The sequence below is a fragment of the Schistocerca nitens genome, chromosome 8, assembly GCF_023898315.1.
Source record: "Schistocerca nitens isolate TAMUIC-IGC-003100 chromosome 8, iqSchNite1.1, whole genome shotgun sequence".
In the NCBI taxonomy this organism is placed as follows: domain Eukaryota; kingdom Metazoa; phylum Arthropoda; class Insecta; order Orthoptera; family Acrididae; genus Schistocerca; species Schistocerca nitens.
The window spans coordinates 390,347,108-390,357,641 of NC_064621.1; positions in this window are offsets into that span (position 1 = coordinate 390,347,108).

The following is a 10,534-nucleotide window of genomic DNA, read 5'->3' on the forward strand; positions in this document are numbered from 1 at the left end:
AACAGGGAAAGAAGATGCTAGTTGTGGTACGAGGTACCCTCTGCCACGCACCGTATGGTGGATTGCGGAGTATGTATGTAGATGTAGATAGATGTAGATGCTGATTCAGTTGCTCAAAACTGGACGTTAAAATAGAAATTATCCATCAGAGGCGGTATTTGTTTCCAAAACGCTTAAATATTCCATGAAAGTGAGATTTTGACCCTTTTTGCTTTCAAAAGTAGTGCTTAGTGTTGCAGATTTCTCATTAGTTCCCACTAGGAGCATTCAACGATGTTCTTTGTTTTCTTTAATTCAGTACTGTACCAGATTTTCGCTAAGGAATCTCAGGTAGCTCGCGTATTGTGCCCAGATCCTTTACTCAACGTATTTTGAAATATACTATTTCCACGATGCAACATACCTTTCATTACCTGATACAGTATCACAACGCTATTTTTGTTGTTACATCTCTAACGTTGGCAGCGACAGGAAACAAAAGACTAACTGTCCTAAGCTATGAAACTATTTGTGATACCTTTTGATGTGGGATTACTCTAGCGGCCAGGTAAAGTCCGACAAGCAGCATTATCAGACACCAGACGCACCCCAATTGGCAATAAGTGTAGTAATTAGCACCTATGGAGATAAACGGCATCCACACGCAGTACAGACAATGCAAAATGTGAAAGAGAGCGCCGAAAGCACAGGCAGCCAGCAGCTCGCGGGATCCATTATTAATTACGTCAATGACGTTGTTTCAGTACAGCATAACTTACCGATACACTTAATAATTTCCCAATATAATGGCCGAAAGCGGTCGTGCGGATATATTAATGTTCTAATTAAGTAACGGGAACCAATTTTCGTTAATTCATATATAGAATGTTAATAAAGTTAATTTTATTTAAAAGCCTTAAGGGTTTTCACATAAAAAATTCGGAAGCATTACTTTCCAGCACGCCCGTGCACTTACCACATGTTATCCTTATTACACGCTTTGTCGATGAGGATCCATCGCAGAATATGACACGGTGATGCGAAGTACTTCAAAATGGACATCGGAGTCTTAAGGCTTTGTAGCATTTATTACAGTCAAAATAATAAGTAATACATCAAATGAAAGAGCAACTTAAAACTGTTTTGTTAGTCAGGCTTGGAGACCACAGTTTACGTCCCAACTTTCTAAGCGAAATGTTGCTTCATGACTATGAAGATTTCCTGCATCGTGTCATCTTCAAATCCACGTTTCACAAAAGTGGAAATATGAAAACAGGCATGAGGGTCAGAAAATACCCACGATATGGCGCAGATGCAACGTGATTCTTCTAAACTGAATGATTATCCCGGCGCAAAGTTTATGTGCAATTCTTTCTTGGTCAAGCAACTGTAATTGATGTTTCTTATGTTGATGCGTTAGAACTATGGCTCCTTCTTCAAGAGAATGAAGCCGAGCCACATAACTTTCTTTTTCATCGAAATGGTGCGCCATTTTACTGGCATAACTCAATACGCGTTTGTTTGAATGACGACTGGAGTGGCTGCAAGGAGCTGGAGGACAGAGTTCATTTTGAATGGCCTCCACGTTCACCCAGTCTTGAGCATTTGTAAGAAAAACTTCGTCACTTTTTCGTTTGGTGTTTTATTAAAAGATGATTCAAATGCCTCTAAGCACTATGGGACCTAACATCTGAGATCATCAGTCCCCTAGACCTATAACTATTTAAACCTAACTAATCAAAGGACATAACACACATCCATGCCTGAGGCGGGATTCGAACCTGCGACTTTAGCAGCAACGCGGTTTCGGACTGAAGCACCTAGGACCGCTCGGCCACGGTGGCCGACGATATTTTTCTGATAACAGAAAATTGTATGTAATACCACAAGCTTCAAAACCCTGATATTCAGTTTGAAACACCCGGAGTCATACAGGATTAAAACTGAAAAAGCAAGTGAATGTTTTGACTTTATGTCTCCAAAACCAGATATTACCCATAACGAACTACTTAAACGTTTAGGATGTTTAACATGTAACTTATATTTCAAATCCTTATCAATAGAAACACCTAAATATGACATTCTGTTTCGTATACTGATTTACCGTTCTGCATTATTTAAAATGCTCAGCCCCTGTGTCATACAACACTTCACGTATTGTGTAAGACCAGAAATTCGTTTTATTGGACGATAACGTGTCACATACAGGCCAGACATATTTTAATATTTCAACATGCACTTGAGAATGGCTACAAGGCCGAAATCATCACTGTGTAAAATGAATGAACAATTACCAGCCGCCGGACGGATTGGCCGTGCGGTTGTAGGCGCTACAGTCTGGAGCCGAGTGACCGCTACGTTCGCAGGTTCGAATCCTGCCTCGGGCATGAATGTGTGTGATGTCCTTAGGTTAGTTAGGTTTAATTAGTTCTCAGTTCTAGGCGACTGATGACCTCTAAAGTTAAGTCGCATAGTGCTCAGTGCCAATTTCCAGCCAAATGAAGGGGAATCCTCTCAAAACATTCTGTTCAGCTGTAGTCGCCCACGACGGAAATGTTACTGTATTTCATCTACGTCCAATGGCTTCCACTTCGGAGACCAAGCCCCAGATTATCCCGTGTTAAAAGACTGCCCTCGAGTGTTGTGAGCCATCTATCGCTCGAAAATTGGACGACTCGCTGCCTGACCCTCGAGTGGTGTTCCCTTCTGTCGTCAGTTCCTAGAATATCTAGGAAAGAAACAATAGTGACCAGAGTTGCGCTCTACCAATACTAAGGTTCGGCAGTTCTAGTACAGTACATAAACGACTCAGTTAATGTAGGATTGCCAGTTATACTGGTAGTATTGGTAGGAAAAGAAGCATAAACCAATGTGTGGAACGACTTCTCATTGTTTTTGGTTTGATTTGAAAATAATTAAAACTGCACAGCATTCGGTATTAGTCCATTGTGTATTTTACATACTTACTAAATACAAAATGCATTTTATAGGAAATAAAAGTTAGTTCAACGCTAAAATCCTGCACCTCTATGTAAGCAAAGTAATTACGTTAGACGCAAGTACAGTTTCCATGCATATAATTATTATTGTTTTGTACTCAGTAATACGTTCTTGATCATGATAAAAGTCAAGAGCTTCCTGTAATTATTGTTAAGTGTAGAAGTTATTTATGAATAAAAGAAACAAGTTTGATATAAACTGGACGAAGTATTCAAGCGATATTTGATATATCTTCGTGTTTTTTAAAATTTTGCCTATTTTTCACAGAATTGTGTTTTCTAGCACCTTTTTTTTGTTTTTTGTACGTAATCCCTCTGTGTCACGTTACAAATCAACAATTTCAGAATAAAGCCTGAATTAACATTGACAGTTTCAATTTTGCGATAAATACTGTTTATTTTCAAGTAATAGACAGGAGACAAACTGTTTAGAACAAAAATGTTACATAGGTTTTGCGATCTGTTGTGTACCCTTACTCAATTTTTAAATGATTCACCGTTTATGGTTTCCGTGGGAATCTAGTATGACATGATTGCATATACAAACAAAGCGATAAAAGCAATGTAACGCCTGATAGGTATGTAACACACCTAAGGTACAGGTAAAGTAGTAACGATTTTAATTGACCTAAGCTACCAGGGAAATTACTGTAGTCTATGCTTTCTTATGACAGTTCACGGTAGCCTAGAATAGTTGTACAACTGTATTAGCGAGTAGCCGAGCCTATACGATCGTGCTGAAGTAATGTCGTGCGGATAGTCGTTACATTTCGCAGTTTGCTGTACTTGAGCTACAAATACACCACGTCTATTAAGTGAGCAATAAATTTAGGAAAATCAAGTGGAAGAAATTGCTCAATAACTTATCTCGCAAGCGTATTCAGTAGGATTATTAATCGTCCAGTCATAATTATTTTACAATTTGTAATCAAAGAATTGAACTAAATACGAAAAATAAATCTTGAAGCTTGGTCTTGTTTTTAATATGTATTATCCTTGAAGATACATCAGTTACCTTAGTGCCACGAAGGCTTTAAAATAAAAGCATAGATAACAGGTTCTCTAGGCCCGACATTCTTCTAAGTGGCCGGTCTCCAAAGTGCTAAAAATCCTTTTACCACCTGCCACCGGCCAGTATAACAAAACAACTCCGGTGGAAATCCAAAGTGATTAGTGATTACATGAAAAGAGATTATTGGGTGCTTCCGTAAGCCACGTTGTTAGCTCTCACAAGACGGCCGGCCCTGCTTCTCGTTCGACGCCGCCTGGAGCCATTGCAGCAGGAGTCGGCTTCTATGGCGGCCTCTTCAGTCATCCCCTCCCCACCACTACCAGCCACGGCAGCAGCGCCGCACCCAGCTTTTTCTTCTCGCATACAAATTGCTGCTTCTCTGAATTGAATATAATATTAATCCTTAACTTGCCTTCATTCTCAAAAGTTTCAGTGCCTAGTCCCATTGTGTTATGAAATTTAGAATTGCGATATTAAAAGATACCGCCTGTGCGGCAAAGCACTGCGCAAAGCCCTGTGGAAGAGGCACTGCCGGGCCATTTGGCGGCAAATAAGATTCAAATAATGGGCCCGGGATTCGCTTTATTAAACATCAAAATGCGTTACGGCCATTCAGCGCCGCCGAAAGTGAGCTTTAGCGCGTGGGGCAGGACAGGGCCCCGGCCCGCGAGCGTAATACAATGTAGCTACTCCTCCTTTTGAGTATGAACTCCTACTTGCGTCCCGCTCGTGACAACCGTACCCCCCTTCCGGTTCTAATGTGCGAAGATTCTCCACCGCACGAGTTTCATGTTTAAATAGAGGACAATATCGATAACGGACAACACGTTGCGAAACCCCTGAAACTGCTTGTCCTTTAATCATCAAAAACTGCTCGGAAACAGCTGTAGCTACATAAAGTAGTAGAGGGAGAGGTGCAAATATAGATTAGGGGTAGTTACATGAAAGATGGAGGTAAAATAGTAACAATTTTAATTGACCAATGCTACCGGGGAAATTACTGTAGCCGGCCGGGGTGGCCCAGCGGTTCTAGGCGCTTCAGTCGGAACCACGCTGCTACTACGGTCACAGGTTCGAATCCTGCCTCGGGCATGGCTGTGTGTGATGTCCTAAGGTTAGTTAGTTTTAGGTAGTTCTAAGTCTAGGGGACTGGTGACCTCAGATGTTAAGTCCCATAGTGCTTGACCCATTTGAACCATTTGAACTGTACACTGCTTTGGAATGCATTCATACTGCAGTTCGCGGCCATTGCGAGTGAGTGAGGCTATTTTAACGAATTCGATTGGAGGAATGATTGTCGCAGATTGATGATTTCCTGTTTCAAAAAATGGTTCAAATGGCTCTGAGCGCTATGGGGCTTAATATCTGAGGTCATGTCCCCTACAACTTAGAACTACTTAAACCTAACTAACCTAAGCACATCACACACACCCATGTCCAAAGCAGGAGTCGAACCTGCGACCGTAGCGGTCGCGCGGTTTCAGACTGTAGCGCCTAGAACCGCTCGGCAACGACGGCCGGCGTTTCCTGTTTCATTCTTGTCACAATACACAAATTATTGATACATTTTCTAAATAGACGTTTAGCTAATACGTTAAGCAGTAAAATGGCGTGGTTGTGACGTATCTAAATTTAATTTTCGATTTAATTTGCGTTGTTGGAAGTCAAGATGGATGTGTCACTAGTATGGAATATTAGTAGTCCATATTTGTGCCCTGCTATTAGATATTTGTACCTTACTTTCACAACTTGTTTCACTTACAGGTATTGCTTCAGAAATGACTTCACTAGCTCGAAAGCAGTGGGATCAGCCTGCTATGCCAACAGCATTTAAAAGTGTTAGAGAAAAGAAGATGGGCTACCGGGAAAGGTGGCGAAAGCTTACTAAGTTCCCAAGATCACTCTGTTCAGGTTATTAAAATCAGATTTAGTCACGAAGACCAAACTTGGGCGAAAAACTGTTCTATCTCCCGAACAAGGACAACAGCTGATTGAATATGGCACGACAGTGAAAAACAACGTTTTGGGACTTACAAGAAGGGATCAGAGAGCATTTCAGTTTGCCGAAGCCAATAATATCTAGCATTCATTTTAGGATGAACGGAATGCAAGAGGATGGTTAAGCCTTTTCTTTAAGCGTCAGGAAAGGATATTTCGATTTCAAAGCCTACAGTAACCTTATATATTTGTGTGTTTCTCTATTATATTATTCTGTCTGATATTGTTTTCTTTGGCAATGAATTACTAGATTTCCGTTATTTGTTTCAACTTAACAGACTTGAAATGAACGAACTATTTCAGATTTGTATCCTAAAATCTGAAGAGAAAAAAATGTTAAGATTGTGTTAAGCCTAATTTAGAAATGTTCCTAACGTAGTATGTATTCGAAAACATAGGAAGCCTTAAAATATATCTCAGAGTATGAGCAGCAGAAATTTCGTCCGTTTAATGTGGAAACTGAGAAATCTGTAAACAAAAAGCAAAATGGAGTTCCATAATTGTATTACTTCCTCTACATTTACATTTACATACATACTCTGTGTGTATGCCTCTGTGGGAGTCCTAATTACTGTAATGTTCGTGGTCCTTCGGCAAAATGTGCGTTAGCGGTAGTAGGACCCTTCCACACTTAGCTTCAAATGCCGGTTCTCTCGATTTTCTCAATAGCTTTCGTCAAAAAGAACGTCCTCTCCCCTTCAGGAATTCCTACTGGAATTCCCAAAGCATCTCCGTAATACTTGTATGGTGACTGAAGCTACCGGCAACAAATCTAGCAACGTGCTCTAAACTGCTTCCATGCCTTCCTTTAATCCGAGCTTATTGGAATCCTAAACACCCAAGCAATACTCAAGAATCTGTCGCAATAGTGTTCTATGTGCGATCTCCTTTACAGCTGAACCACATTTTCCTAAAACTCTCTCGAAGTCCACCATTCGCCTTCCCTACTACAATCCTTACGTGCTTGTTGCATTTCAAATCTCTTTGCCGCGTTACGCCTACATATTTAATCGACCTGACTGTGTTACGTAGCACACCACTAAAGTATATTCGAATATTGCGGGATTGCTTTTGCTACTCATCTGCGTTATCGTAAATATTACTACATAGAGAGCTGACTGCCATTCGTCACATCAATTATTTTCTCGCAGTCATACTGTATCCTCCTACAGAGATAGAAAAAGGAACACAAGCAAGAAAAAAGTTAAATGACAGAGAATTTAATGTGTGTGCAATTTTCAGTAGGCTAAAGGGATCATATCGGGATAAATTTGTTATTTTGCTAATTACTTCTGATGTTTATGTGAGTAATCTTTTATGAATACTTGCATGCTAGGAATTGAACGTAACACAACGGATTTAGACTGTATTTCTTATTTAAATAATGCTGCTGAATAAATATTGCGACATCTTCCAAACGATAAAGAGAATGTAATTTCGTGACATAGGTAGGTAATTTTGTGATAATACTAATCTAATTTCGTGGTAAATCATAATTACGGTAATTTCACAACAAATTTATTGGATTACTTCTTTTCTTTTTTTACAAACTAACAACACAAATGGCCATGCAGGTGAAAATGATCTTCTTTATCGTTATAACATACTGCTAGGCATTGTTGCTTACGATGTCTGAATCCTCAAACATTTGTCTCATATATCAACGTCCTTCTCTGTGCCGGAATGCTGGCAGAGCGCATGGAATGGCGTTAAGCAAAACGAGCATTGAATCCATTTAGCTCCATTCTTTTTACGAATATCACCTGAGTAACATTTATGACATGCACCACAAAGCTAACCATCCTATGTCTTGTCATTTTTGCGAGTTGTTTTTGTGAGCTCTGATTTCGATGTAGAGGCCCTTAGTTGCAGTTCATGAGACACTTCGCTCCTGGATCTTTTGTCATTCTTAGCTGATTCACAGTAGGCCTACTGGATTTTATCGCTGCTGTTGGCAGTGTCAACCGATCGTTTTCAATGTCTTGTGCCATAGGCCTATTTTATGTGGCTTGAAGAGGCGTATTTGTAAGCTGTGATGGAGCAACAGCCTCTCCAGAAATAACATTTCCGTTAAAGGGATACATTCCAGCTTTTCTGAAGGCGTTTTGCGTATTCTTCGCACAAAATATTGGATTTAAAATTGTATGAAAGTTGCTTCTGTTCGGCTTATCAGCTTCATGTACTGGTCCAGTCTTTTGGCCCAGTGAGCCTTCAGTGATTTATATACACCCACATCAAATGGCTGCAGCAGATGCGATGTATGGGCAGGAAAGGTCAACAAGAAAACTTGATTGGCATTAGCCACTGCTATGACGTCAGGGTTAATATGCGATGCTTGGAAATCCATCAGGAGTAGGACAGGACTATCAGGAGGGACGGCATCCATAAAAAAAATTGAACCATTCTAAAAACAAATCACTGTTAATCCAGGCTTTCGGAGAGACTTTAATGCATTTGAAGGCTGTCATGCTTTAGCACATCGTTCCACCGAATTCCTTTGAATATAATCATACGCGGAATCCATGTTCCATTGGCGCAGATACATCCTAAAAGTGTGTGTGACTCCCCAAAATCTGCATAAGTTCCCTTTCCTCCTCTCGTAATGACTTTATTTTCTTTCACGTCATAGGACAAACCAGTTTCGTCGGAATTCCATAACCGATAAAGCAAGTTCTGAATTTTTAAATCTCCCACCAATTTCTTTAATTTGGAAAAGAAATCACGAATCATCTTTTCATTTACCATAGAAGCTCTGTAAGCGGCAAGGTTCTCAGGAGTTCGCAAAGTAAGATTGTACGTCGTCTTGTAGCTCAACTACCACCATTTGCTGTTATTTTCTTTTTCGGAGTTTCAGAAGTTTCCAGGACGAGCTAGTTTCGCTAATTCGTATGCCACTTTTCTCACCATCATAACTGCCAACGGGAAGCACAATTTTTCCATTTTTATAAAGTAGTTGTATAGTTCTAACTCTGGCGTTAGAGCAAATGGTCTTCCTAATATAGGAGGCTCTCGATTGTCTTTCACATTTCTGTTGAGGTAGTCTTTTAATGCGCTCCACGGAAAATCCATTTGTTTTGAAGCTTTGTATATAGACACGCTATTAACTTTTGCTAATTCAGCAGCGGCTAGAAGTTGCTGAATAGTATACCTGCGGTATTTTGAAAGCTCCCTTGGCATCTTGTATGTGACCTCCAATAAATTTAGGTAGATAATTACGTGATAATGTAAATGTTGGTAGGTAATTTCGTGATATGTCATAACTGAATTTAGAGGTACAGACGTGTAGAACATACTATTAGCAATAACATTACTTTAATACGCTAAGATGATATCTCGTTTACAATTCATACAAATGCGCAAAATGAGAGAACAGGCAAAGACATCAGTCTGTAATGTGGAATTTGCTAAGAAATTCACTGATCCCCTGAATCATTATCACGCGTAAGTTACGCCGCACGAGTAATTGCAATGGATTTTTACGTACACTACTTCACTGACTATAACATACCGTAAAATAAATTACTTACCCTCAATAGTTTCTACGCAGTATCAAAAATACACAGACGATACAATAGCCACCACATTATTTCACGAAAAGGCACGAAGAAGGAGAAAAGTTTTTGTATTGTTGATTTTAAGCGTGGTCGAATAGAAACAGGCATATGGTGCATATGGTGCCATATGGCGGGAAACACAGAACTACAACAACACAGGCCTACCTTCTTCTTGCATATGGTTGTTAACTGCACACAAGCAAAAAATTACCACGAGATTACTTATGCCACGAAAATATCTCCCTTTACCCCATAAGAAAAAAAAAACACTCTGAAAAGACTGCAAGAGTGACGTTCATAAAAGAAATGCAATCTGCAATGATCCAAGAAATTTGACTAGGAATAAATAAAGTAGTAACTGATTGCAACTGGTTTCTTGCTACTGCATGCTCTCCACGCCATAACCAACTTGATTTATTGTTAAGTAGTGATGTTATACTGGCAATGACCTTGCCACAGTGGATACACCAGTTCCCGTGAGATCAGCGAAGTTCAGCGCTGTTGGACGTGGTCAGCACGTGGATGGGTGACCATCCAGCCGCCATGCGCTGTTGCCATTTTTCGGGGTGCACTCAGCCCCGTGATGCCAATTGAGGAGCTACTCGACCGTATAGTAGCTGCTTCTGTCAAGAATACCATCATAACGACCGGGAGAGCGATGTGCTGACCTCACGCCCCTCCTACATGCATCCTCCCCTGAGGATGACACGGCGGTCGGGTGGTCTTGGTAGGCCACTCGTGGCCTGAAGACGGAGTGCTTTTAATGTTATACCACTCGAACCAGGGAACTGGCTGATAGTTGCAAAGTATTCAGGACTCTTCTTAACGTAGAATCCTCCACATATTTTGTACAAGTGTGCAGTGCATCATCATCTTGCTGGACAAAATATACGAAAATATTTTTCTTAAGTTGTGTAACGGTGCCTTTCCCGCGAAGTATCAGCTCCAGTGATCTTACGTTCTCCTTGACACCGGTTCGTCAGGGTGTATAG